The sequence below is a fragment of the Cydia fagiglandana genome, chromosome 2 (genome assembly GCF_963556715.1).
Source record: "Cydia fagiglandana chromosome 2, ilCydFagi1.1, whole genome shotgun sequence".
Lineage (NCBI taxonomy): Eukaryota > Metazoa > Arthropoda > Insecta > Lepidoptera > Tortricidae > Cydia > Cydia fagiglandana.
The window spans coordinates 23,541,197-23,568,709 of NC_085933.1; positions in this window are offsets into that span (position 1 = coordinate 23,541,197).

The window sequence follows — 27,513 nt, forward strand, 5'->3', positions numbered from 1 at the left end:
AAAATGCTAAAATATCACTTGAAATTAGACACTTAAAACACATAAATTTCAAAATTACCGCCTTTTTCTACTGACAAGATCTGCTTGACCAACTTTATATAGTCCGTTGACGTCCATCCGTCCACCAATGTCAAAATTCATATGAAAATATGAACCACATAAGGCGATGGCGCATATTGTTGCTGCAAACTTGGCTTAGAGTAAATTATGCTAAAAAATATGCCAGATGCTAAATGGAAAATTTTGGTGCCAAAGCGAGTGAAAATATGCCAGATCTGGCATCATTAATGCCAAGTTGGCAACACTGATTATGAAGGTAGTTAAGAAGGTAGGCACATAATGGTGCTAATTTCCCGTACTCTTACTAGGAATAGGCACTTTCCGTGCCTGTCTTGAAAATTTAAAGGGCCATTTGTACTGTAAAACGTTGTACGATACACACCGTCCGAATAGGTAATTCGAAACGCGTGTCTATTTAAAGCACTCACTCCGGTCGTGTTTTAATTTATCACCACTCGTTTAGAATTTCCTACTTTCCGCACGTGTAACGTAAATCATTATTAAGGATGATTCACGTTAGAATGGGCCGTGTCCGGGCCGTGTACGGGTCGGGGCTTCCGGCGTTTACTTTTCTATGAAAACGATGCGCTGGAAGCTCCGGCCCGGACACGGCCCGGTCTAACGTGAGTTATCCTTTATCAAACTTATAAGACTGAAGGAACCCTCTACCGTTCTACCAGACTCCAGACGCCCCATTTATAAATACCGGTCCTCTCAGACTCCGAGATTCAAGCACTGTTTATATTTTATTCAGTAAACTTACGTCCATTCACAAAAGTTTTTTCTTGAAGTATGTCCGCGACAGGGCTGCCACCTGAGACGCCCCGTAACATTGTCTTTAATATTTGCTCTTGCTTCACTGGCATTTGTTTTGTTAGGTTCCAAATTAACATTCGTAGATTAGGTATATTTTTTGGAAAAAATATGAGAAACAAGTATTTTCTTAACTGTCAAAATCTAATGAGGGGTATTTCAGTACAATATAAAGTAAATTGTCCTATAGTTCGTTTTTATTAGCAAGACCAAAGGTAAACAATCTTGACGTGTATTTTTATTGAAAAACACTTGAAAAATATAAGTCTCGGCAAATATGTAACAATAAAATTATGAATCATATAAGTACCTACGATTAATTACATTATTTTGCTTTCATAAATAATAGTTACAGATTTTTAAAACCGGGCAAGTGCGAGTCGGACTCGCGCACGAAGGGTTCCGTACCATAAAGCAAAAAAAAAAAAAACGGAAAAAATGCAAAAAGAAAACGGTCACCCATCCAAGCTCATCCTCGCTTTTCGGCTGCTTTTAGCACGCATCACAGCAAAACTATTACCACCATCAACCACTGCACTTCATCTTCATTTGGCATCCCTAGTTGGCCGTGCTTCGAGTTCCAAGTTATTATGAAAGTTGTCTCCACATTGTGCCGTCAGTGTTTGTGACAAGCGCTGCGTTTTCTAAAACTTCGTAATTAAACTTCCTCGTGCTAAATTTAGAGTACTCCTGACTTCATTTAGAATATAAAGAGTATCTTCTATACTTGAGTACATAAGTCGCTGGAAACTTTCAATATTTTCGCCTCCTTAAGGGTTGAATGTCCTGAAATCCTTTTTAATCGTGTTCTACAACATTTGAAGAGTTTAACTGCCGTATTCGAACTTCAAGATATACAAGAGACGACACGTACTTGATCCATTCTAGATACGTTATAGTTTAGATATCAACTAGTTTTCTTTTGCAGCGCAATTAGGGCAACCAATGTCACTTTTACGTTAGATAGTGTAAGATATCTATTAGATGTGAATTGGATCTCTAAGTCATATCCTTTGGAAATCGTTTAAGAGTATCTCCAGAATCGCGCAAATGTCAAATTTGACAGGTTAGATCTTAAACATATCGTTATCGTATCTTGATGATGTCTAAAAGATGTCTAATAGATGTCTATTTCATAATCCGAATCGGGCCCTAAGTTTCTAATAAGAAGGACGCTTTCAACAATTAAGGATGACTCACGCTATATCGGGCCGCCTCACCCCCCCCCCCCAGCCTCATTCTTGCAAAAAAGTGTTCCAATATATGCCCTTCTTTATCTTCCTTCCCTCTTTTTCAACTAATTAAAATAACAACGCCATTACAATTTATTTTTCCATATGCACGTCAAAACTGACGCTTGTTGATGAATTGCTTACGGTGGCGTCGCGCGTCGTTGATCGGGTCGCCACTTTCCCGAATGAAGGTTGAGGGAGGCGATGGCTGAGATATGCGTCATACTCCAGAACGGGTGCTGTTTGTGGAGACCGGTCTGATTAAGCTAACACGAGCTATTATACTTAGTAACTTTATTAGTGTTCCGTACAAAACTTTGTTTACGGAACACTTATGGGATCACTTCGGTCTTGTTTTTATTAATTAATTACAGTGAGACGCTTCATTCTGCTCTCGTATGTTTCTTTTCTCTTAATGAATGTGTTAATTATACTTACAGGATTTTGACTCTTGGAGACCCTATACATCTCTAAGGATAATTTGATAAACTATATAATCTTATAGTTCTGACACCTAGAGACTTTTGTACCTCTAAATGTGATTTTTTTTGTGTTTTTGTGTCTGTATTTTTTTGTATTAATATTATAGGTTTTTTGTAATTCGTCATTTAGAGACCATATGCATCTCTAAGTAATTGTAATATATTAGTTTGAATTGTTAGTTTTATTCTATAAAATTGTTGAAGTATTGTAATTTTATTATTTTTGCTTGTATGTAAATTCAATGATGACGTGTAAAAGTGCCCTTGTTGCCTATTTGCTGAATAAATGTTGATGTTTGATTAATTGAAATTAAACAATTGTCAGTTTAGACGTCAAAACTTCGGAAACTTTTAACACTTTTGTATGAGGTAACGAAAATTTTCAGAACTTTCCGAGTACATTTCCAACTTTTCGATAGGTACTTTCCCAAGCTTTTTACAGTGTTAATTACACCTAAATTGAAATTGCTGCGTTCAGTGTAAAGTGTTTGTTTCCTTTTTGTTCAAATCAGTATAAATGCGTTGTTTTCGCGGCACGCAATTTAAAGTTAATCCCCGCTGAGCAATGAGGCTTTAACTATTGTTTATTAGTTCCAAATGAAACCGGCGCCAATTGTTGAGGTGTGTCGCGAGTGTTGGCAAAGAAATAGATTTTTTCTTTAATTTCTACCGTACTCAATTTCAGAACCTGCAGAATTTTGTTCGAGACACTGACATATTCGCTAACGTATTTATGTGTAACTTACTTTTTATGCATCTCGCTCGTCAAGGTATATTGGTGCGAGCGAGATGCGTAATAGAAAGTAAGTTACGCAGACGTTAGCGAATACTTATGTCGTCAAACTCGCGGTGACCGCACTGATATAAGTATTGCTGTGTCCGTCGTATCTGTCTGTCTAATCTTTTATGACCTTCCGGCCTAGCCAAGGTTACAATCGCTATCGCTTCGACAACGAAAAGCATTATGTCTCTCTATCACTCTTCCATATAAGTGCGACAGTGACAGTTGCGTTTCGATCGCTACGGAGCGTAAGCGATCGGCATCTTGGCTACGCGGCCTTTTCCGAAAGTTTTGTCGCTGGCACTGAGGCCCCGCCTGAGTCCGGGCAATTGTTTTTGTTATTTGGCCCATGTTATTGTTCCTAATTCTTGCATTAGGCCGCTGGGGAGATGATGTTTGTGTTAGGTGTTAATGTTGGCCAAATCCCAACCGATGGGGTGGATTTGGACTGGGTAAATACGTTCTGCCGTATTCAAACTTCAAGATATTCACAAGAGATGACACGTACTAGATCCATTCTAGATACTTTATAGTTTAGATATCAACTAGTTCTCTTTTGCAGCGCAATTCGGGCAACCAATGTCACTTTTACGTTAGATACGTAGAGTAAAATATATATTAGATGTGAATTAGATCTCTAAGTCATATCCTGTGGAAAACGTTCAAGAGTATCTCTAGAATCGCGCAAATGTCAAATTTGACAGGTTAGATCTTACATATACTTACCGTTATAGTATCTTGGTGATGACTAAAAGATATCTAATAGATGTCTATTTCAAAATCCGAATCGGGCCCGTTCTGTAAGTTGGGCGTCTTTTCTGTGAACAATATAATAGTTAATGATTTATTTTCCTAAGGCTTGTAATGTAAGTATTACAAGATTTGAATATATATGTTCAAGAAAAGCAGAGTAGCTAATATTTTACAATTTATATGTCTGGTAGTTTTCATTGCTTGAAATTGACAAACAAACAAACAACAAACAAATGAACAAAGAAATTACTTAGCGCCACTTGCACCATCCCACAAACCCGGAGTTAACCGGTTAAACCGTCAACCCGGTGTCAAATTGTACTGGTAACCATGGTAACTCCAGGTTTAACCGGTTAGTCCCGGCCCGGGTTAGTGAATGGTGCAAGTGACCCTTAGAGCTAAACATACAAAATTTTTACAGGCTCTATTCTCCAGTCCTGCTGTTTAAATTTAGTCTAAAATATTTAAAACTTTCGCGTTTTGAACACGTATTAACTCACAATTATAAACGGGTAATAAAGATAATTGAATAAATATCGCGTTAGACCCGCATATAAAATTAATGTGAGTTAATATTTAGTCTAAAAGGCTTAAAAAACTTAGATACTAATAAATCTAAATAAATCTAAAAATATCATATCAAAAGGTTTGTACTAAATACTAAAATAGTTATTTGTACAACAAGAGATCAAAGTTTGATATTTCTTCGAGTGCTTATTTTGAGTCCCGTGCAAGCGAAAGATTCTATAATAGATTCACGAGCGTAGCGAGTGAATCTAATTTAGAATCTTGAGCGTAGTAAGGGATTCAAAAGCGCACGAGATGTAAATAACTTTGATCTCGTGTAGACTTTGAACAGTGAGAACATACCTAGAGGGACCGAGATAATAGAACCCAAGTATATCGGACTTGTATTAGACCCCGCATGTTGAAATGACATTTGACTATAAAAGTCACTTGAATGACATTTTGTCTCACTCAGTGAGCAAAATGCGATTTTGCTCACTCATACTGTCTCACTAAGTGAGCAAAATGCGATTTTGCTCACTGAGTGAGACAAAATGACTCAGTGAGCAAAATCGCATTTTGCTCACTGTTTTTAAGAAGCAATGTACCCTTGTTCGAGCTGCTGAGGTGAAAATGTCTTTTGTTTAATCAAAAACAAAATAATAAAAGAATATTTGATTGTCATTTGATTATTTTCGTCCACTAATGGCGCCGTGCTTTCCGTGTTTCGCCTAAGAAGTAGATGCAATGTTTTCGAGATTCGGGCGAATCTCCCTCGAAACAATAACATTAATATAATGGCGGTCCTTGCAAACGATGCCCTGTCTAAATTTCAATCAAGATTTCCGTGACCTGTTTGAGAATTTGTGTAAACCTGACGGACATTATACCTACTAATAAGTAATGACATTCTATTTCAGTTTCTACTTGAAATAAAAACAAATAAAAAAACATTTGAAAATAATTTAATGTGTTCTAAGACGTCTAAGTGCCACTTGCACCACTAACTAACTCGGGGTTAACCGGTTAAACAAGGAGTTACCATGGTTACCAGTACAATTTGACACTGGGTTAACGGTTTAACCGGTTATACCGCGGGTTAGTGGAATGGCGCAAGTGGGCCTAATAGTATTAGAGTTAGACCAAGAAAAGTCTGCATTTTGATAGCCCACGCAGTGCAAATGTTATTTTAAACGTGAAACTTGAAATTAAAACGTTTAAATAACACTTGCACTGTGTGTGCTATATCGTTGCAGTCTTGTCTTGTTCTGAGTCTAGACCTATTTGGTTTGGTAATTCTTGACAGGATAAGTCTATAGTATGTTTCATCGACGCGTTATAGCGTTTTTGTGTTCAAAGTGTTAAATCAACTCCAACATAGGCAGTACATGCGCAAAAGGCCTTTGACGTCCAATGTTAGCTCGTCGATCTCCTAGCGTGCTCGAATTTCATCCAATTATTCCTTCGGCCTCGTTTTGGCCTCGTTTTACACCAGAGACCATTTGCGTAAAAGCGTACGAACTTTAAAATGTTAACTTGATTGATGACGGCAATATAGGAGTAAGAATTAATTTGTGCCCCAAACAATTATATAACTTCCAATGGCTGTTAACAGCCATAAACTGTTAAGTCCCTAAGCATATAGGAATTTGCTTAAGGCTGTTATGCGCGGCAGATAGACGAAACATGGCGTTTCCGTAATGGATTTTTATGCAGGCGCAACCTTCATTCATGTTAGAGCTGAATTTATGAGTAATGTAAATTACAGACATCAACAAAAATTGCTAGCATGTGTTATGTTAATTTAACCCTTTAATGGTCCAGATTTAAAAAAATACGCGATTCAAGCCTCATCGCCAAAAAAAAAACAAAAAGATGATGTTTTAGCGTGGTCAGTTTTGCCGTATAATCTCTTACACTCTATAAAGATTTAAAATAGTACAGATTTATAGTAGTATTTTTATTAAGGCATCTTGAAGAAAAAGTTAACACGTCATATATTCTATATTATAATATGAATAAATAATGTAAATAGTACAACATGCAAGATGTATTATGATAACAAGTATTACGGAGTCTATGCCAAATAGTCTATGTTTGACACTGACTCTCGACAAGATGGCACAGAAACCCCTTTCAATCAAAAATGGGACGTTTAAATGCCAAACTGTACCGGAACCGGGAATCAAAGCGAAAAATGCTGGGACTCTCGAAAAGGAATATCGCGAGTAACACATTGGTGGTACAAAAGAAATGGATTGAATTAAGTAGAGGCGGGGATAAGGCTGTGGCGCCAGTGGGAGCGGGTAAAACAAAATAATCATTGATGGTGTCTATAGTAAGACCACAGACGTCATAGGTGCGTATTTATTATACATACAATAAATACGCACGATACAGAAAATAAGGGGCGTATTCTTACTTCAACCAGTGGACTCTATCAGTGGTTCCGTCACCCCTAGGGTTTCGTTATTATTATAATATATACCAAAAATTGATTTGAAAAATGTCCATATATTATCAAATCTGCTCACAAAATTATCGTAGATCATTGTGTAGTAGAGTGTGTAGAGAAGAGCCAAACATACAAAAGCATTTTTGCGAAAACTCAAACGGAGACGCTACGCTCACGGTTTGCACTCACTCGGTTTGGGTCCACTGATTAACAGTCCGCTGGACGGTATCGGCATGTCAGTTAGAACAGAATTTTGACATTTCCGAACAACTGACAGGCCGATACCGTCCGGCGGACTGTGGGCCCCTAATTTTTGACAGATTTTTAAACTTTTGTCGTGTACTTGTCTGTTTATTCAAGAGTAGCGATCTTTTCACAAAGACGGGTAGCAATAATTCGAAAAATGCGAAATAGTTTGAATTTGATAACATTTTGACATCGCTTGCACTACTACCACAAAACAGATAGGAACAGAAGTCAATCACATGTATGTACTTTACTTTTCATACCTACGCTCGGCGGTCGCTCTAGGGTTGCGAACTATGGCTTATGCACAAAAACTATCGTGGTAGTGGCACTCGTATCTATCGTATCGTATCTCGTATCTAGTTGTTTGATTTATTGTTGAAGATGAAACGGGAAGAATGTTAACATAAATTAATAATAACATTAATAACTCAAATAGGTAATTTAATTTTAATGTCATTGTTATATTACAAATTTGTCATAGAAAATGACATGCGATGATTTTGAGATTGGCGAAATACACGATTATTATATTTGAAAGTGTAATAAATTCGCATTATCATGTACAATGTAATAAATTCGCATTCGCATTCTCTCTGAAACCACTGGTAGCTTAAAAAACGACAATTCACCGTTTAATGTTGAATTGAAACAACCGTCCACTGTACAGTTATAATAACTTTTGTTTTGTTTCTCCATTATTGCATAATAAAGTTCACAGACGCGTGTCTCAAGCGGATGGCACTCGCGCTCGCAGTGGTCCCAACCGGTCCGAGATATCGTGTCCGTGAGCAGTGCCTATGTGTGCGTTGCTCGAGCGCGCTTTGTATGTAGATTGATTTCTGTACCTGTCTGTTTTGTGCTACTACCTATAATGAAATCAAATGTGATATTTCATAAGATTTCAAGAATAAATTATAATTATTTTATGTGAGTTATGTTAAACTTATGGCATTCAGTGGGTAGTGATTAGAAATATGATTTGTGTTTACCCGAATATTTGTTAATTAATCTGTCGGTAGTCGCGAAAATGACCCTTCTCTCCTACCCGCCAATTCAAATGATGAAAAAGTATAAATGTAACTTACCATGGGATGGAAGGGGCATTCTCGCTCTGGTGCTTGAACCGGTAACATTGAGTAGGAAGGCTTACTGCTTGTTAAACTAAGAATGTCGAAAGTGTTTAAGTAAGAATTTAGAGTAAAATAAAGGTAATTGATTGTACGAAGGACTTTGATTCATCACAAGCCAGAAGTGGTAATAAACTGCGCCCATAAAAGGACCAGAACGTGTGAGTACCTAGTATATCTACATATACATATTTTATATGCTCTGACGTCATGGTAGTAAGTTTTAAGTTGTGTAATGCTTATAATCTTAAAACCTGATTAAATAATATGCAGATACGCGATCATGGTCAAGTTGAAGTAAATTAAAAGAGTCATGTTACGATTAGTGTATACAGTGCAGTAGTATGCTATTTTTATTTTTGTGTAATATCAATGTCTAGCAAAGATGAATACAATGAATACGACTTGGATAAATATTTAATGAATCCGTTAACAATTAAAATACAAACATGTACTGTACGTGTACCATTAAAGGCAAGTACGTTTATTGTCATTAAAAAGGAGCAATGTTATTTAACTGAGAGAGGTTTTAAATTTTAGTATGCCCATATTGTGAAGACATGCAGAAGTTCTCGGTTGATATGCAGATTTATTTGAAATACGTACTGTCGTTAAATGAAAGTGTTTACATATATTTACATCCTATGTTTGAGTTTCGAATACAGAACCTAATCCATTAAATAGTATGTTTAGTATGAGCTGAATTATCCAATAGCAAGTCATGCTTGATAAACTGCTCTGGTTAGTTTTGAAATGAATATATATATTTTTTAACCAGATCATGTTACATTTGCATATGTAGATAGGTAAAGGCGTAGCTATAATCACTATATAGATGGTGTACTATAGTCGGACCCTAATGTTTCTGGTTATCTATGTATGTATGCGGACTATGTTCTAATGGTTGTAGTTGTCTATGATACCATGTAGGTGGTATCATATAACCGGGTCTAATATTTAGTTACCTATGTATGTGGGTAAAAGTGTAGTTAGCAAGTAGTTAGTCACCATGTAGGTGGTGTACTATAGTCAGACTCTAATGGTTCTAGTTGTCTATGATATCATGTAGGTGGTATCATATAACCGGGTCTAATGTTTACAGCCATGTAGGTGTGCTGTTTATGAGTGCGGCCATGTAGGTGAGCTGCTAGAGTATACAGCCATGTAGGTGTGCAGTTTATGAGTGCGGCCATGTAGGTGTGCTGCTAGAGTATACAGCCATGTAAGTGTGCTGTTTATGAGTGCGGCCATGTAGGTGTGCTGCTAGAGTATACAGCCATGTAGGTGTGCTGTTTATGAGTGCGGCCATGTAGGTGTGCTGCTAGAGTACACAGCCATGTAGGTGTGCTGTTTATGAGTGCGGCCATGTAGGTGTGCTGCTAGAGTATACAGCCATGTAGGTGTGCTGTTTATGAGTGCGGCCATTTAGGTGTGCTGCTAGAGTTTACAGCCATGTAATGTAGGTGTGCAGTTTAAATATGAGTGCGGCCATGTTGGTGTGCTGCTAGAGTCTACGCCATGTAGTGGGCTGCTAGAGTCTACAGCCATGTAGGTGTGCTGTTGACTCGTATGAGTGTGGCCATGTAGTGTGCTACCAGAGAGTCCATAGATGTGTTATTTAGTACGAGTTTGCCGTTAAAGTCGAGTGTAAGAGTCAGGATCTGAGGAGTTTAATACGAGTTTGAGATTAATACGAGTTTGAGATTAATACGAGTTTGAGATTAATACGAGTTTGAGTTTAATACGAGTTTGAGTTTAATACGAGTTTGAGTTTAATACGAGTTTGAGTTTAATACGAGTTTGAGTCTAATACGAGTTTGAGTTTAATACGAGTTTGAGTTTAATAAGAGTTTGAGTTTAATACGAGTTTGAGTTTAATACGAGTTTGAGTTTAATACGAGTTTGAGTTTAATACGAGTTTGAGTTTAATACGAGTTTGAGTTTAATACGAGTTTGAGTTTAATACGAGTTTGAGTTTAATACGAGTTTGAGTTTAATACGAGTTTGAGTTTAATACGAGTTTGAGTTTAATTCGAGTTTGAGTTTCGTACGAGTATATAGTACGAATTGTCTGAATGGTCTAGAGCTGATTATGAATGTGGCCATGTAATGCGCTGCTAGAGTCTACAGCCATGTAGGTGTGCTGTTTATGAGTGTAGCTATGTAGTGTGCTGCTAGAGTCTACAGCCGTGTAGGTGTGCTGTTTATGAGTGCGGCCATGTCGTGTGCTGCCAGGGAGTCCATAGATGTTGTATTTAGTACGGGTTTGCCGTTACAGTTGAAAGTCAGAGTTAGGATCTTAAAGAGTTTAAAGATCATAAAGAGTTTAATTTGAGTTTGAAGAGTTTATTTTGAGTTTAAAAAGGTTATTTTGAGTTTAAAGAGTTTATTTTGAGTTTAAAGAGTTTATTTTGAGTTTAAAGAGTTTATTTTGAGTTTAAAGAGTTTAAAGAGTTTACTTTGAGATTTTGAGTTTAAAGAGTTTAAATGAGTTTAAAGAGTTTATCTTGAGTTTAAAGAGTTTAAACAGGAAAAAGCATTGGTATGCTGGTGTAGGGTGAAAGAAAGTTTAACGACCAATCATGCAGCGCACTGAAATTTAATTACAGGGTAAAATGGATTCCGATATTGACACCCCGAGATCATCTAGACTGCCGTCACGAGCAAGACTGATGCAGAGTCGCGGTAGACGCTGGAGGTCAGCGACGGTCTACCACAGAGGACGCTGTGGACTGCGACAGCCGAGCGTGAGGGGCCTGAAGACGGATGTCGTCACCACAGCAGGCGCTGACGACGAGGGCCTAGCTCAGATGACCCGTACGAAGAAGGACCGCGGGAGTCAAGGCGACGCTCAAGAAGGACCTACAGTGGAGGACGTTATCAAGCATGTAACTAGTATTGTAATTAAAAAAAAAAGTTTGATTTCAGAGAGAAAACATTAGATAATTGCAACTGTTAATTACAAACCTGATTAAGCCATTAATGTAATTACGTAGCTTCCCATTAACAGCTCCTACATTTACCATAAAAGGTCAAAAATTTTGATTATTGATGTCAGTTATTATTGCGGTAGTTGTCTTTCTTCTTATTCTGATATATCAGGCTAAATTTTATTACTCGTACCATGTTTGTTATAAATAGAACTTAATTGAAAAGAAGTATGTTACAGTGCTAAAATCAATGCAATAAAATTTGGGCTTATTCTATAAGTACGAGCCGATAATAATGTCTGCAATCCTGCGTGTAATTAGCTAAATTAACAAATCCTATGGGGTTGACAGTGTAGATGATGTATTTCGTGAACGTTAACATGATCATTAGGTATAAGTAGGTATTTAAATAGGCATCCTTTTTTTATGTAACAGCAATACTAGTTTGAAGAATGAATACAGTTTCCATCTGCAATACCTGATACCATGAGTAAATTAAATAACGAAATTTACCTCTACTAGAGTTGCTGTAATTCTTTGTATTATTTTATTGTATTTTGGTGTACAATGAAGAGTACTGGTATTGTATAAACAGACTAACATGATAGGATTGAAAAGGCATTGGGCAACACGGCCGAGTGTGATATTATTGTTGATCGTGCACCGGAGGTAGCACGCAGTCGGATGGCCAAGTGTGATATTTCATAAGATTTCAAGAATAAATTATAATTATTTTATGTGAGTTATGTTAAACTTATGGCATTCAGTGGGTAGTGATTAGAAATCTGATTTGTGTTTACCCGAATATTTGTTAATTAATCTGTCGGTAGTCGCGAAAATGACCCTTCTCTCCTACCCGCCAATTCAAATGATGAAAAAGTATAAATGTAACTTACCATGGGATGGAAGGGGCATTCTCGCTCTGGTGCTTGAACCGGTAACATTGAGTAGGAAGGCTTACTGCTTGTTAAATTAAGAATGTCGAAAGTGTTTAAGTAAGAATTTAGAGTAAAATAAAGGTAATTGATTGTACGAAGGACTTTGATTCATCACACAAATATAATTGATATTCAGGCAACGACCCCTAAATACACACCTTAATAAACTACCATAAAATTCTTAAAAGCGAAAAATAATTTTGGTGACACAGTTTTCTGTTGTTTACGAGTGATATCAAAATTAGACAAATTTAAAAACCGGAGAAGTGCGAGTCAGTCAGCTATCACGGTTCATGAGATACAGCCTGGTGACAGACAGACAGATGGACAGACAGACGGACGGACAGTGGAGTCTTAGTAATGGGGTCCCGTTTTTACCCATTGGGTACGGAACCCTAAAAACCGCTTACACTAACACCGCGTCCGAACAAATAAATTGAGGATGACCCAATAAGACAGCTCGTTTGCCTAACGATTTTTGATTTCTGCCGGCAATCCGCCAGGGAAATGGATTATAAAAATGGCAACGGCGGAATTTAAAACCTTTTTTTACCATTTTCTTCTTAAAGAAATTTCCGTACTCCAATGCCGAGGGTATAATGTACGGTAGAACTTGATCAGGAAGGGGCTTTGGAATATTAATGGGCTCGCGATTCGAAGTATTTCAATGGTTGAACTCACATGAATGTTTAAGTGTAAGGCGACCTATTTTCCTTTAAGGTATAATTTGTTGTTTTCATTCGTTCCCAATAAGGGGTCATCCATTAATTACGTCACACGTTTAGGGGGCGGGAGGGGGTCAAGAAAATGTGACATATTGTGACATGGGGGAGGGGGGAGACACAAACTTTGTGACGTCACTTTAACTTCATCAGTAACCAAAAAAAATATTTAAATTATTTAGTTCGCTGTACATTTAAATAACAAGTTTTTAAAACGAAAATAGTTTTTAATCGTTTAATTTTCTTTCCTAAGCAGTTTTGGGTTATAAAATTACTAATATTTATATCGTCAAAAATATTTTGATAAAATATTAATAATACTTAGGTACTTACTTAATTCGATTTGGCGATTTCGTAGAAAAAATGTGACGTCACACTAGGGGGGGAGGGGTTTGCCAAATGTGACCAAGTGTGACAAGGGGGGGGAGGGGTAAAAAAACCTCGAAATTGGTGTGACGTAATTAATGGATGACCCCTAAAAAGACAAGTTTGATTAATATATTTTTGATATACGATTAAAGTGTAACTTATGATATGATCATAAAACTACATATAAAGGCAAATCGACTGATACCTACTTTTCTTTCATTCATTTCATTTGTGCCTATTAATATTAAGCCCCAAGTTTTAGTGTTCGTTACATACCCCGCACCAACTATGCTCCTCTGCTTGGCCTAAAGATTGATTGATGGTAGAGATTGCCGTGTGGCATTAAGTCCGCCTTTTGTCACTGTATATTTTTTACTGTGCAATAAACTTTAAATAAATACCTAAAATTATTGCAGCTTTGTTGCAGTCCTGTCCCGATCCTAAAACGTTGAGCTAATCAGTACGCAAATTGAAACTCGATATTGGAACCGTTTTATTGTGCATTAGCGTTAGTGCTTATTGTGATAGCGTTTGGGCGATCGCCAAACTCGTAATTTAGAATTATCCCTGGTAATGCCGTGTATGGACTGCCTAATGTAATGAGAACTATTCGTGACAATGGTAGTCTGTTTTGGGACGATATTGGAAAGCGCAGTGCCTTGAATGCTTTGTCGAAATTAAGTAGCAATTGCATTATGGGAACGTGTAGTGTGGGTATTGTCCGCGCATGAGCTCAGAGAAATATAAGAAAGCGTCAAACTAGCATCTTTTCAGCGTCAGCGTCTAGTCAACGCTATGGAAAATGGTGTCCCTGCGCAGTTGCGCCAACATTGCGTCGAGCTGCAGCCATAGAGTTGACTAGATGCCGACCTCGGGAAACGTTATTTGTTGTTATAGCGGCAACAGAAATAAGTACATCATCTGTGAAAATTGTCACTGTAAACTGGTATCGTCTTGGGTCGTCCCATTCGTTTGTCGTCAAGATCTTAAATTAGTCCTATTCTGCTTTCGTCACCCATTCTACATTCATCACAATCGTCGGTGGCTTTCAATGTAGAATGCGTGACGAAAGCAGAATAGGACGTACTAATTTAAGAACTTGAAGAAAAACGAATGGGACGACCCAAGACGATACCAGACAGTTTACAGGTCCTGTAAACTGTCTAGCTATCATGGTTCATCAGTTACAGACTGGTAACAGACGGACGGACACACGGACAGACGGATAGCGGAGTCAAACGGAAACCTAAAAAGTACGAAGCCCTCGGTGGGCGAGTCCGACTCGCACTTATCCTTTTTGTTTGTTTTTTGTATGTCATCGTTTTCGCGATAACCACCGGAATGATCCTTCATAATTTCGTTGATACTTAAAATTTGTAGTCAATTTTGCCGCCAAGTAGCGATATATGACATCAACAGTTGCGAAACAAAGCAATGTCGGACAATACGAATCATTACAATAGAGATCCGCACAATGCAACTGAAACTCATTGTTTTCGGTTTATAGGTTGTTAATAAAGTCAGGATAACTTATTTACGACTCGGTTCACTGATACAATACATCTTTCTACTGGAGCGGTATTCCTATATTAGAGTTTGTTAATTATTTGATATCGATATGATACGAGTCCCTTTACATCTCGCCTGCACCAGTAATTGCGAGCGAGATATGTAATGAAACGACTTTCCGTGTATTTCGCGTGTGTCAATTGGTGCGAGCGATCGTACAGCAGCAGAAGTTGCTAACCGGGCGAGGTGTTCAAAATGATTATACTTCATCATTATAATAAATTCCTGTCATTCATTCATCATTTATTCCATTCAACTTAAATTCCAAACCTCCGTTGCTGCCAATATCCCAATAATCGCTATCTTCAGAAGCCTTTTAATCTGAGATCGCACCTCACACAATTAGGTCAGTAAATAGTACAAATTATGGGCCATAGATTTCGGCAGTTCCGGTTCCGGATCCGGGGCGCGTCCGGACAGCGTCCGGGGTTGACCCGGATTGATGGCTTCCGGGAGCTAATTGTCAGGCTTGGAATTTGGATTTGTCAACGGTTTGAGACTGTTTAAGGCTTGTGGTTTTGGTTTTTTTTTCATGATCGTTTTGGCTGATTATAAAAAAAATATAGTTTTTATATTCTTTTAAATATATCGTCGTCTAGTACCCACAACGGTCACACATTTCAACTTTTAAATAAATTAAATTTTAGCTCTTACCGTATAAACGCAATGTAACATAACATGGGTCTCTATTGTTTCCCAAAAAGTGCTCGACGCGGTCATCACACACACACATGACACATGGCAGACATGTCATCTGGAAACTTAAGACATTGTCAATAGAGGTGACAGCAAGGTGTCATCTATTGGGCACTATTACTTGTACCTTACGTATACCAAACCCCACTGTCAGACAAGTTTCTCTTACCCCATCCGAATTATTGTATCCAAGTATTGAAACTAGATAATTAATCCAAACAGCAATCTAGCGTTTATTTATTCCGTCTATCGACATTTTCGATAGCGAGTATAAGTTGCCTCCAACTGTTCGAAACGTGCTCCGAATATTAATTAGCGAAAATACGAGATAATGTCTACGATGCGATTACTCTTCCCCAAACAAGCCAAATCGAGAACTTCTAGATTGAATTAATATTAGAGATGCACTGGATATTCGGTTACTATCCGGTATCCGGCTTAGCCGGCCATGATTTTAATATCCGGCCGGATACCGGATAGTGACCTACTATCCGGCCGGATACCGGATAGTAAAATTGCTTGATTTCGGAGTAAACTAATTGGATTTAAGAAACAGTCTTGATCAAAATCGTACTTGTTTATTATTTTAAAAGAAAACATTCCACTGACTTGCACGCGCACTCATTTCGAACCTAGAAATGTGTTCGCACGAACGTTCACTAGGAAACAGGTCAAAACTGCAGAATGCGCACCTGTAAAACCGAAACGTAGGTATAGTTCCGCTGCCCGATTATTCGGCGGCCGGATACCGGATATTCGCCCGATAGCCAGGCCGAATATCCGGTATCCGGTATTCGGCCAAACAACTATCCGTATATAGGTACCGCTGAAAACTACTCAAAAGAAAAATATTTGGTTTGAAGCGGTTACTTTTTTGTTTAAATTCGTTCAAGGACCTTTTGAATTGGTTTCCTCTTGTCGATGTTTGATTGAAAACCCTTGAGTAACCGTAAAATTAGTACAATAAAAAACTGAAGCGTGCATGTACCATTTAATTCAATCCAATTTAAACAATTTGAAGAGAAATATTCCAAAATGTTGAAAACCTTATTAACTTTCAGGATAATAAAGGTAATTTATGTAGGTCAGTGAAAACTGAGATAAAGGGACCGGAGAACAACGGTCTTAGAAGAAGTTTCTGCAAAATCCAGGGAAGGAGCGGACTTTCTCGCACAAAGGGTCCTTGTTTGTAATGAGATACAACTTTATAAAATCTAGTTAATTTTGTTTAACTGTAGTTATAGTAGGTCGGTAAATAAAGTTACAGTTTACTTTCTGTTCCAAGTCATCTCGGATTATGAGTAGGTATATATGTACATCAATGCATTCAGCATGATGTCTTGAATACAATATATGAGATGAAAAAAGCGCGTAAATGGTGAGGTTAATAACTGTGACGTCATAATATCGGCGGTATATATTTGTAATCTACTCACATGATATCCCTACATGGTAAGTTTACAAGAAAAAAAAACCGGGCAAGTGCGAGTCGGACTCGCGCACGAAGGGTTCCGTACCATAATGCAAAAAAAGGCAAAAAAAAACGGTCACCCATCCAAGTACTGACCCCGCCCGACGTTGCTTAACTTCGGTCAAAAATCACGTTTGTTGTATGGGAGCCCCACTTAAATCTTTATTTTATTCTGTTTTTAGTATTTGTTGTTATAGCGGCAACAGAAATATATCATCTATGAAAATTTCAACTGTCTAGCTATCACGGTTCGTGAGATACAGCCTGGTGACAGATGGACGGACGGACAGCAGAGTCTTAGTAATAGGGTCCCGTTTTACCCTTTGGGTACGGAACCCTAAAATTACCCGACTTTATGACGTCTCAGTTACTTTCCCCCACCTTTGTCACGCTTGTCAAATCATCAAATTGTATAATTGCCGCGTGTCCAATGTTCATATAAATTGCATGTAAATAGTTAAATTACGCGTAATCGCGAGCTTAATTATGTTCAAAGAATAACCATAAGAATTAAAATAAACATCTCGTTAATATACTATGGTTTTAGTCACGCGACTGACGGTAGCTATCAACAACTATCAATAACAATGTTTGAGCGTGTCGTGTGCCGGTCAGCAAAATATTATCAGCGCGTGACGACGAGAAATGAGCTAGCGCACGCGCTGATATACCTAGTTAAAATAAAAGTTGTGTCACCGTAGATTACGAATATGGCATTACGTCTGTATACAGGGTGAAATTGTTATCTCTGACCATACTCTGAGGGGTGGATATGTATTGTGTATTGTAGGTCATACAGAACAACTTTCACTACGGGGCCAACCTCATTATCGCGAAAAAAAATCACCTATTCTATAGAAAACATTGTAATGTATGAGACAACAGATTTTTTTCGCGATTTCGAAGTTACCCTCATATGTATCTACATACTAATACTTAATGTCTGACCAAACTTTGAGGAGTGTATCTACACTCCTCAAAGTTTGGTCAGACATTAACGATGTCACCCTGACCCCGTATACCGACCGGCTGGAGTCAGGCCGCGCCGGAGCGTCATTTCATAATGTGCCTAAGTACATTATGTGGCAGATGCAATTGAGTCCGTCCGGAGCCGTCCGCGAGAAGCCGACCGGCTTGCGTGGAGTTGGGTGGATATCGTAAAAAATATGCATTATCTAAGTTTACTAGTTAACGGAAACTTTATTCATCCTGCTGCGGACGCTTAATTTCCTAAGCGCCAATGGTGCAAGTGACGCTTAAAAAATTAAGCTCTTAGCTCAGCTCTATTTCCTAAGTTTTTTAAGCCTTTTAGACTAAATTTAAACAGCTGGAGAATAGAGCTATTAGAAATTTTGTATGTAAAGCTCTAAGGGTCACTATGCACCATTCACTTACCCCTTACCTGGAGTTACCATGGTTATCAGTACAATTTGACACTGGGATTGGTAACGGGCATAGACTAGGAATCCTCTAGACCGAGTTTAGAGCAATTATTTCATGCAACCGATGATGTCAAAAATGCGGGGGTGCGCGGGACGAGGTGAGCCGTTCGGTCCGTTCAAAGACATGGACGTCACACAAAGACACTTTCGACTCGAACATGGAGTAAAATTACCGTATGCGTGGCAGAGGGGGTATCGCGACTATGCCTAGTCTGGAGGAGTCTTGTCTGTGGTAACGGGTTTACCCCGGGTTAGTGGGATGGTGCAAGTGAACTAGCTGCTATCGTCACTGTGCTAGGAACTTATTTATGGTATTTCAGGACTTATCTTCATCCTTATTTAGCTTAATGCCTAAGGCCCTTAGGTTAAAGCGAGCTTAACGACTTTAACTAGGTCATCATAATAACTCACTGTCAGCTTAATTCCAAGTTCATTGTCGGTAACATTGAAGAAGTTCCTTTGTTAATGTCAGTAAACTGTAATGATTAATTTTGTTAAATGTTTCAAAGTACAAGATTGAAATGTTGTTCGGTTTCCGCGAATATTACTTATTTAATTAAAACGATTTGGAGGAATTTGGTCTGCGGATTGGTATTTTGATTATGCCTAAAGCGGTTGGTGTAAAGTTATTATTTACTTCAGCGGAAGCTTGAAAATTGTCTTTCTCTGAAACCCCGGAGACAATACCGTGCCTGCCTTAATTATATGCGATTAAATCCCATTGAAATAAATAATAATTTAAGAAAATCGTAAGTTTAAATCAGTGTTTTCGTGAGAAGTTTTTCTTAACTAACTAACTGCAAGTGGAGTCCAGACGGGACAATTTTTCAGCAATCTGATTAAATTGTCCGATCGAATCAGGCCGTGCGGAAGCAAACGCCAATTTGGCTCGCTGATCCCAATCGCCGATTATGAACAATATTACCTACCGATAAAATGGAGGTGCGGATGCAAGAATACTAGTTTGTGACACTAGTGTTCGCGTTTGGGGGCATTATTTATGGTTCCGTACCTCAAAAGGAACAAACGGAACCTTTATAGGATGTGACACATACGTGCGTCTGTCTTTCTAATATCACTGAAACTTAAATTGGCGATTAAATTCGAGATTGACGCTAATTAATTTTCTAATGAAATCTTTAGTAAGTAATTATAATAACCTAATATTTCACAGAGACAAGCTTAGAGAGAAATTATAATTACCTTTACCTAATATAAATAGAACCGAATTAACTTAACGCCCCAAGTTCAAAGGCACCCCGTATATTTTTGTAACAAGGATTCATTCGACCTCGGTATGCAAATTCGAGTCGTTGACACATCAAAGCTATCCCGAAATAAAATAACAGACGGCAATCGCTTTAAAAGCACACGAAATGTTTCCAAATCCGCACCTACTCCGTGCCGAGCCTGAGCTTACTTTAAATTATATACTCGTAGAATAATAGTAATTTATACAACTGCTACATAATGAAATACATTGAAATACGAGTGTGGTTAAAAATAAAAAAATATCACGCGAGTGTTTTAATGGCTAATTATGTACAGTTCCATAAACACACAGTTACACAAATCGTTATTACCACAGATGTTAAATTCGATGTAGCTGCTAAGATTTTTGACGTTTGCAGCAGAAATGTCGCGCTGCAGCGTAATGCTGGTGTAGTCTGAGAGCCTACCGCGAACCACGTTCGACTTGTTGCCTCTGTCGCACTTGTGAAAACGTACGTAAGTGTGACAGGGAGGCAACACGTCGATTTCCTTACGGTTAGGTACCTTTACACAACCGAGCGCAGAACGCTCGTAACTATAAATACGGTGTAAGGTGGTCCTGAAAGGGTTGACTTGCTATTTTCATTAATGTAATAGCACTTTAAAGGCGCCCTTTTACGAGTTATTCTAAGCAATGTTGACCGATCGAAATGCGAGTTGATTTAGGTAATGTTTTGTGGCTGTTTTATGGGTTAATAAAACAACAGTATCGGTAAGTAATTTATGTAAGCAATCAATGATGTACAGTAGGTATATAACTGTTATAGTGAAAAAGGAAAACAAAAGCTATATTAAAACCATAACAAGTTATTACATCTGGGTCGTTATGTTTTACACACATCTTTGTCCATGGGACTAGGCAAAATAAAATTTTACCACTGTATTTTTTGTTAATATGTTTAAATTAATTTAAATGCGCAAAAAGATGGACCACATACAATACCACAGAACGGTGCTGTGAGCAAAGTGATTATTTCGGAAAACAATTTTACAATCGCTGCTTTCACCGATAAATTAATAGTGATTCACACAAAAGCCCCTTTTGGCAACTTTTATACCTCGAATATTACGTAAATTTAATTTTAATTTTATTGTATTGCAGTACACAGCGGTCTTTATTCGCCGTATATTGTAGGAAGTGTTTTCGTCATTTGGTAACAAAAGAAAGTCTGGATACAATGGAAATAAATACCGAAGTATTTTTATAGATAGTGGTATAATATGACTGCTACACAATGAAAGACATTTAAATACGATGGGTTTATGAAACGAGCAGAAAGCGAGTTTGACTCTTAAAATATGGAAATAGAACTTTTTGCAACAGAAATGTCACATGACTTGGAAATGACGTAATTAAGTTTTAGAAGCTAAATCTACATCACTTCAGAGACATAGCTTCCGCGTAACGTAAGTTAGTTTGCCGTTCATACATAATCGTTCCCAGGACAGCGTATGAATAGTGGTATTGCGGTCTACTCGGTCTCTTGCGACAAGAAATTATAGAAAGTTATTGCGGGCGCCAATTCCTACGTAAAATGCATAAATATGGCAACAATTTAGTATAGATCTTTTTTAGTTCCAATTTTTATATTTTTACTATTTTATGTCGCACTATATTACCGTTGTTTCGCTTACACACCGTGTGATAACCGAGTGTGTGTAATCGTGCGAGTAATAATTGATACTTCCGATCCGAGACCTTGAGATACCCTCCTGACCTATTTCTGGCAAGGATTGTTTGTTTTTAATCCTTACGATGCGAGAATTCAGTGTTTTTCTAAAATATGCCGTGAAAACATAGGTAATGGATATCGAGTGATATTTAATTTTAGTATAAATTAAAATCTTACCCCCTTAATCATTAACGTTGACTAAAGTTGACAAGCCGATAATAATCGTTTGTCCCTTTCCATCATACATACGTCGGAAAGGCACAAACGATTATTATCGGCTTGTCAACTTTAGTAAACGTTTAAGATTATGAATAAGGGGGAGACGCTTCCGAGTTCCATTTGTTCTAAAGTGCATTCGGTCTTTGATAAGCAATGAAAAATTTTAACGCGACGTTCTTTAAGACTGAATTAAACGTTTGCAATTTGTCATAAAAAAGAGACTCATTTAAATGGAGGTCCTTATTCCGGCAAGTATTTAAGGGGGGTTTTTTATCCGGAAAGTCGGCTGGCAGTCACGTCTGACGCTTTCCTGTTCAGTTTCCGGTTTGCGTATCTCATAAATTATTGGATTTACGGATTTTATCACGTATTCAAAAAAGAAGGCATTGTGGGACGATCTGTGCTTTTCATAAATTGTTATTTAATTGGAAAGCCCACGGGGCTGGCTCGTTGTGATCGTTGGCAATTTTGATAGATAGATAGATAAAAACTTTGGGCCCGATTCGGATTTTTAAATAGACATCTATTAGATATCTTTTAGACATCACCAAGATACGATAACGATATGTTTAAGATCTAACCTGTCAAATTTGACATTTGCGCGATTCTGGAGATACTTACTCTTGAACGATTTCCACAGGATATGACTTAGAGATCCAATTCACATCTAATAGATATCTTACTCTATCTAACGTAAAAGTGACATTGGTTGCCCTAATTGCGCTGCAAAAGAGAACTAGTTGATATCTAAACTATAACGTATCTAGAATGGATCTAGTACGTGTCGTCTCTTGTGAATATCTTGAAGTTCGAATACGGCAGTTTATTCATTTCCACAACATACATGGTACATAGATAAAAAGAAGTTTAGAATTAAAAAACTAGTTTACAATTCTTAAAAATAAAACAAATACAAAACCATGTGTCGTGGCAGAGAATAAGCGCTGGCTTAGCATGATGATGCGGGAAGCCACATCGCTGATAATCTGCCATAATTTGCATTTGTCGTCGCAAAGCAACAGTACGTATGTAGACTTGGAACTGATTTTGCAGTGATGGTGCTCCTATATACAAATAGGGCGAAATCTGGGTCGTGATTCAAACCTATTGTACTTAACTCGGTAAATTAACGCGATGTTAGGTATAAAGTTAATTTTTAAATACAGTAGAGTCCGGTTATAACGACGCCCAAGGGACCGATGATATTACGTCGTACTAACCGGAAGTCGTACAAAACGAACTGCCAATTTACATATATTTTTTTTAATCAAAAATCATTTTGTATTTATTATCGCATACGTATCGACAATCAAAGAAATAAGAAAACATTTCTTTAAAAATATTTTTTTACGTTAGTATTACGACACCTTGCCAAAATGGAGAGACTTGTGTGTTTAGTTAGAAGAAGCCACTTTTCAAGGTACGTGTACTCACTCGTCATCCGCAAATTACTCGAATCCCGTAAAATAAAAAGTCGTAATTCTTCTGTCTGGAGATCTAATCAAGATGACGTTGTTTTATCATCACACAGTTCCTATGGCCACTTTCTGTGTCCATCATCAGATCAGCTCGAAGGTACCTACCAAAATATTGCATTGTTACCCAACTTTCATAATTATGTGTGTGAAGTTTAAGCTCAATTAAAAAATGGGAGTTGGTTTTATTTAGTTTGCAAGTTTACGAAAAGTCACATGACTATTTCATCTCGCTCCGTATAGGCAAAAGGGGGGAGGGGAGTTAGGTGCGCTAGACGGAGTAAGCTTCTTACCAACAATTTATTCGTAAAAACTACGTCGCTCGTCGTTGTAACCGGACTTGACGGACGGATTTTGTGTCAATTTCCGTCGTTAAAAGCAGTCGGTCGTTATAAGCGGAGTCGTTATAAACGGTTGTACTTTCATAGTAGCTTGTACTAAAACCAAACAAGTGCCTATACTTACGTCGCTATAAGCGGTTGGTTGTTATATGCGGAGTCGTACTAACCGGACTCTACTGTAATTGCAGCTATTCATTAATTAATCAACAATTTAAGTATCCCAGTTAAAAACACAAATTATGGTTACCTTACAATTACTGTTAAAACCTATTTAATAAACAACTGATTAGATGAGTAAGAAATGTCAACCGTCACTGTTATGACAAAGTCAAAACTTTAAAATAAATAAAATCATTCAAAGATTGTACATTGAGTTCATTAATTCTGGTAATTTTAAAGATAATTAAGCAGAAAGATGCCCGCGGCATATCCGTTTTCAAATGTTGAGCGGTCTGACATGGTAATGTTTTATTACCAAGCACGTCGTGCTACCACTGCTGGTGAAAAAAATCCCGATTTATTTCACCAACGTTATCGATTCATAAGTTGAGAAAAGTGGTGCCTGAATTACTGCGAGAAGTGCCGGAACATTACTTGCATAACCTACACTATCAACACGATAGTGCTCCGGCTCATTTTGAACACCGAGTACGCAATTACCTCGATGAACAGTTCCCCGGGACGTTGGATTGGCTGAGGCGGCGGCGGACCCGTGGCAAGGCCTCCTCGTAGTCCCGACCTGACGCACTTGGATTTTTTTCTCTGGGGCGAAATCAAAAGATTGGTGTACCATCGAAGAGCTTTGTCAGCGAGATATTGGAGCATTTGAAAGTGTGAAAATGAATCACTTTGCTCTCGGCAGATTAAAAGATAACCTAAGAGGACGAGCCGAATTGTGTCGACAGCAAAACGGATCACACTTTGAGCAGCTCCTGAAGTATGTTTAAGTTGTGATCGTATTTGTTAAAAGCTTGTGGATTCTCCGTCCGAGTGCTTGTAAATAATTTTAATAAAGTCTTTAAATTATTTTTAATTGCTTTTACACTGAATGTAAAACCGAAGATAAGTGTTATCAGTTAAGTATCGTAAGTTACCACTACTTTCTTTTCGAGATTCTAGATGTTTGTCTTGTCAAGTTGTAGGGTGACCATGACCCTAAATAAGAAATTATTTTGTATTTTATTTTTGTATGTGCAAAAAAAATACAAATTAATGCACTCTAATCTACAGTGTTGTGTTCCTAATTAAGTGGCAAGTCTTATTTTTCTTTCTTGCTACACGACCTAGATTTCACCCTGTATATAACTGACGTCAAGATCAAGAACAGCAAAACTCTTAACTGCCATAAAATGGATCACATACATAGACGTTTGATCGTCAAAACAAATATGATCGACTGATACAATTAGGGTAACATTCCATTTCTGACCGCAGCTGCACTGCTAGTACAACGCGTGGGTGTTATTGTCAATTTCCACGGCAGTATCAATTTGACTACACCCATAGAAAACATGACTGGAGTAAATTTTATTTTATCACACGGTATCGTTAGCATTCACACTGCAGACGAGAAGGTACAAAACATACTATGAATAAAACATACTCTCTATGGCGGTGTCGGCCAAAATCAACAAGAACATACTATACAAGTATACATACCCAGACTCTTACACACAACCTCGTACCAGATGCCACAAAACTTTACTAAAATCAACTCAGTTACACAAGACTTAAGGTGTATTATGCTGTGAAATTTGGCGTAAGACGTGAGGATTTGAAAGTGATCGGTCGGTATGGGGGTGTTGAATATTGTATGAACAATTATATGTGCGATATACATGTGTATGTCATTTAGGAAGTGCTGTGAAGAGCATGGATTTTTACGACGACTTTTTGAGAGAGAACGTTGTAGTTTGTTTTATGTTTAGTCAATATTTTTCTATTGTTACTCCAATGTCTTCAACTAAACAAAATATTAGATGGGAAAAGATTTTTGTACTTGTTAAAGATATTCACAAGAGACGACACGTACTAGATCCATTCTAGATACGTTATAGTTTAGATATCAACTAGTTCTCTTTTGCAGCGCAATTCGGGCAACCAATGTCACTTTTACGTTAGATAGAGTCAAGATATCTATTAGATGTGAATTGGATCTCTAAGTCATATCCTGTGGAAATCGTTCAAGAGTATCTCCAGAATCGCGCAATGTCGAATTTGATAGGTTAGATCTTAAACATATCGTTATCGTATCTTGGTGATGTCTAAAATATATATTATAGATATCTATTTCAAAATCCGAATCAGGCCCATATTATCTTTACTATTTGATATCTAGTGAATATCTAATTCGTTTCCCGATTGTTAACATTTTAGATAAGTGAATAGGTTCACAAGTTACACTAGTGTCTAGTATGGTGCGGAGTGAAATGGGAAAAGAATATTTTAATATAGCAAAGGTTTGAATCAAATCTGCCAGACACCAGTGGAATGAGGTAGCAATATCGAGCTATATCTTGTAGGGCATTACGGTAACGGTCTCCCTTTGGACGTGTTTATTAGGTTATAGCAGCAGAATATTAGATTCTGTCTCCTTCATCGAACGCTTGACGGTCTGGCTCAGATTATAAGCGAAGCGAGGCACATTTTTTCGAATTTCTCTCAAAATCTCTCGGGACAATTTGAACGTATTTTGACATTATAATGATATTTATTGGAATCATGTTACACATTTTACATTTTACATAACAATACTCGTATCTGGGAGACTGAACTTTGCTCGAAAAACATAAAAACTCAAAAATACGGTTTTTCGCCCCCGAACTGACTTATTTGACTGGTGGTTTCAGTAGCTTTCCCTATGTTTGCTGCGGGATCCTTTAAAATTTTGAGCTTTAGTCTGACGTCTACTTACTGGTTTGTTGGCTATAAATAACTCAGTCACTGCCGGATTCGAACTTTAAGATACGTCAATTAATATAGATCTAGAAACGATATGGATTAGATATGTCAGTGTCACATGTGACGTTTCTTCAAACAAAAACGTCACTATTGACACTGACACATCTAATGCATATTATCGTTTCTAGATCTATTAATTGACGTATCTAAAAGTTCAAATCGGGCAGTCAGTCAGTCGTCATTTTCTCATCGCGTGCGACGCTAGTTCCATTTGATTGAATCTCTCGACCTGTCCAAAGGAGGGGCCTCGCCGAGGGGCTCTCGATTGAATACCGCGCTCCATAAAGCATATTAATACGCTTGCTTAAGACTTGGATGTTTAGTGACACAATTTTATTAATAGGCGAACTAGGATATTTTTACTACCCTTAGAGCGTTGTCACGTTGTTCGATAAAATACCGGATGTCGGATACGACTAAAAAGAAGACAAAATTTTATGTGCTTTTAAATTCGTATGCATATAATTATTGTTTGTTGTTCTAAATATACCGTTAAAAACACAAAATAAAAGGACTTGATACCATAGGGCATTTTCTAGCAGCTGTTTTTCTCCAAACGTCATCCGATATTGAATTAAATAATAATAAAGCTCTTACAAGGCTTCTGTATGGCTACCAACAGTTTGATACTGACATATTCGCTAGCGTGTGCACTGTGCGTAACTTACTTTCTATCCATCTCGCTCGTACTCGCATATTAGTGCGAGCGAGATGTATGCAGGAAAGTAAGTCACGCAGACGTTAGTGAATATGTCAGTTTGACACTACTAAGGCAGTCGTGGTAAGGCTACTCGTTGTATGTAAATAAGTAAAAAGTTTAAACAATATGAACCTGCTTTGATTTTGAATATTTTATACTAACCTTTGTTTTTTAAGAAAAACTGTTTGGAAAAATATCCCTTCCCCCAGTATCTTCTAGTTCTAGCTGTCCAGAAAGGTTCAGAAACTATTGTAGATAATGGTATGCTTTTCTGCA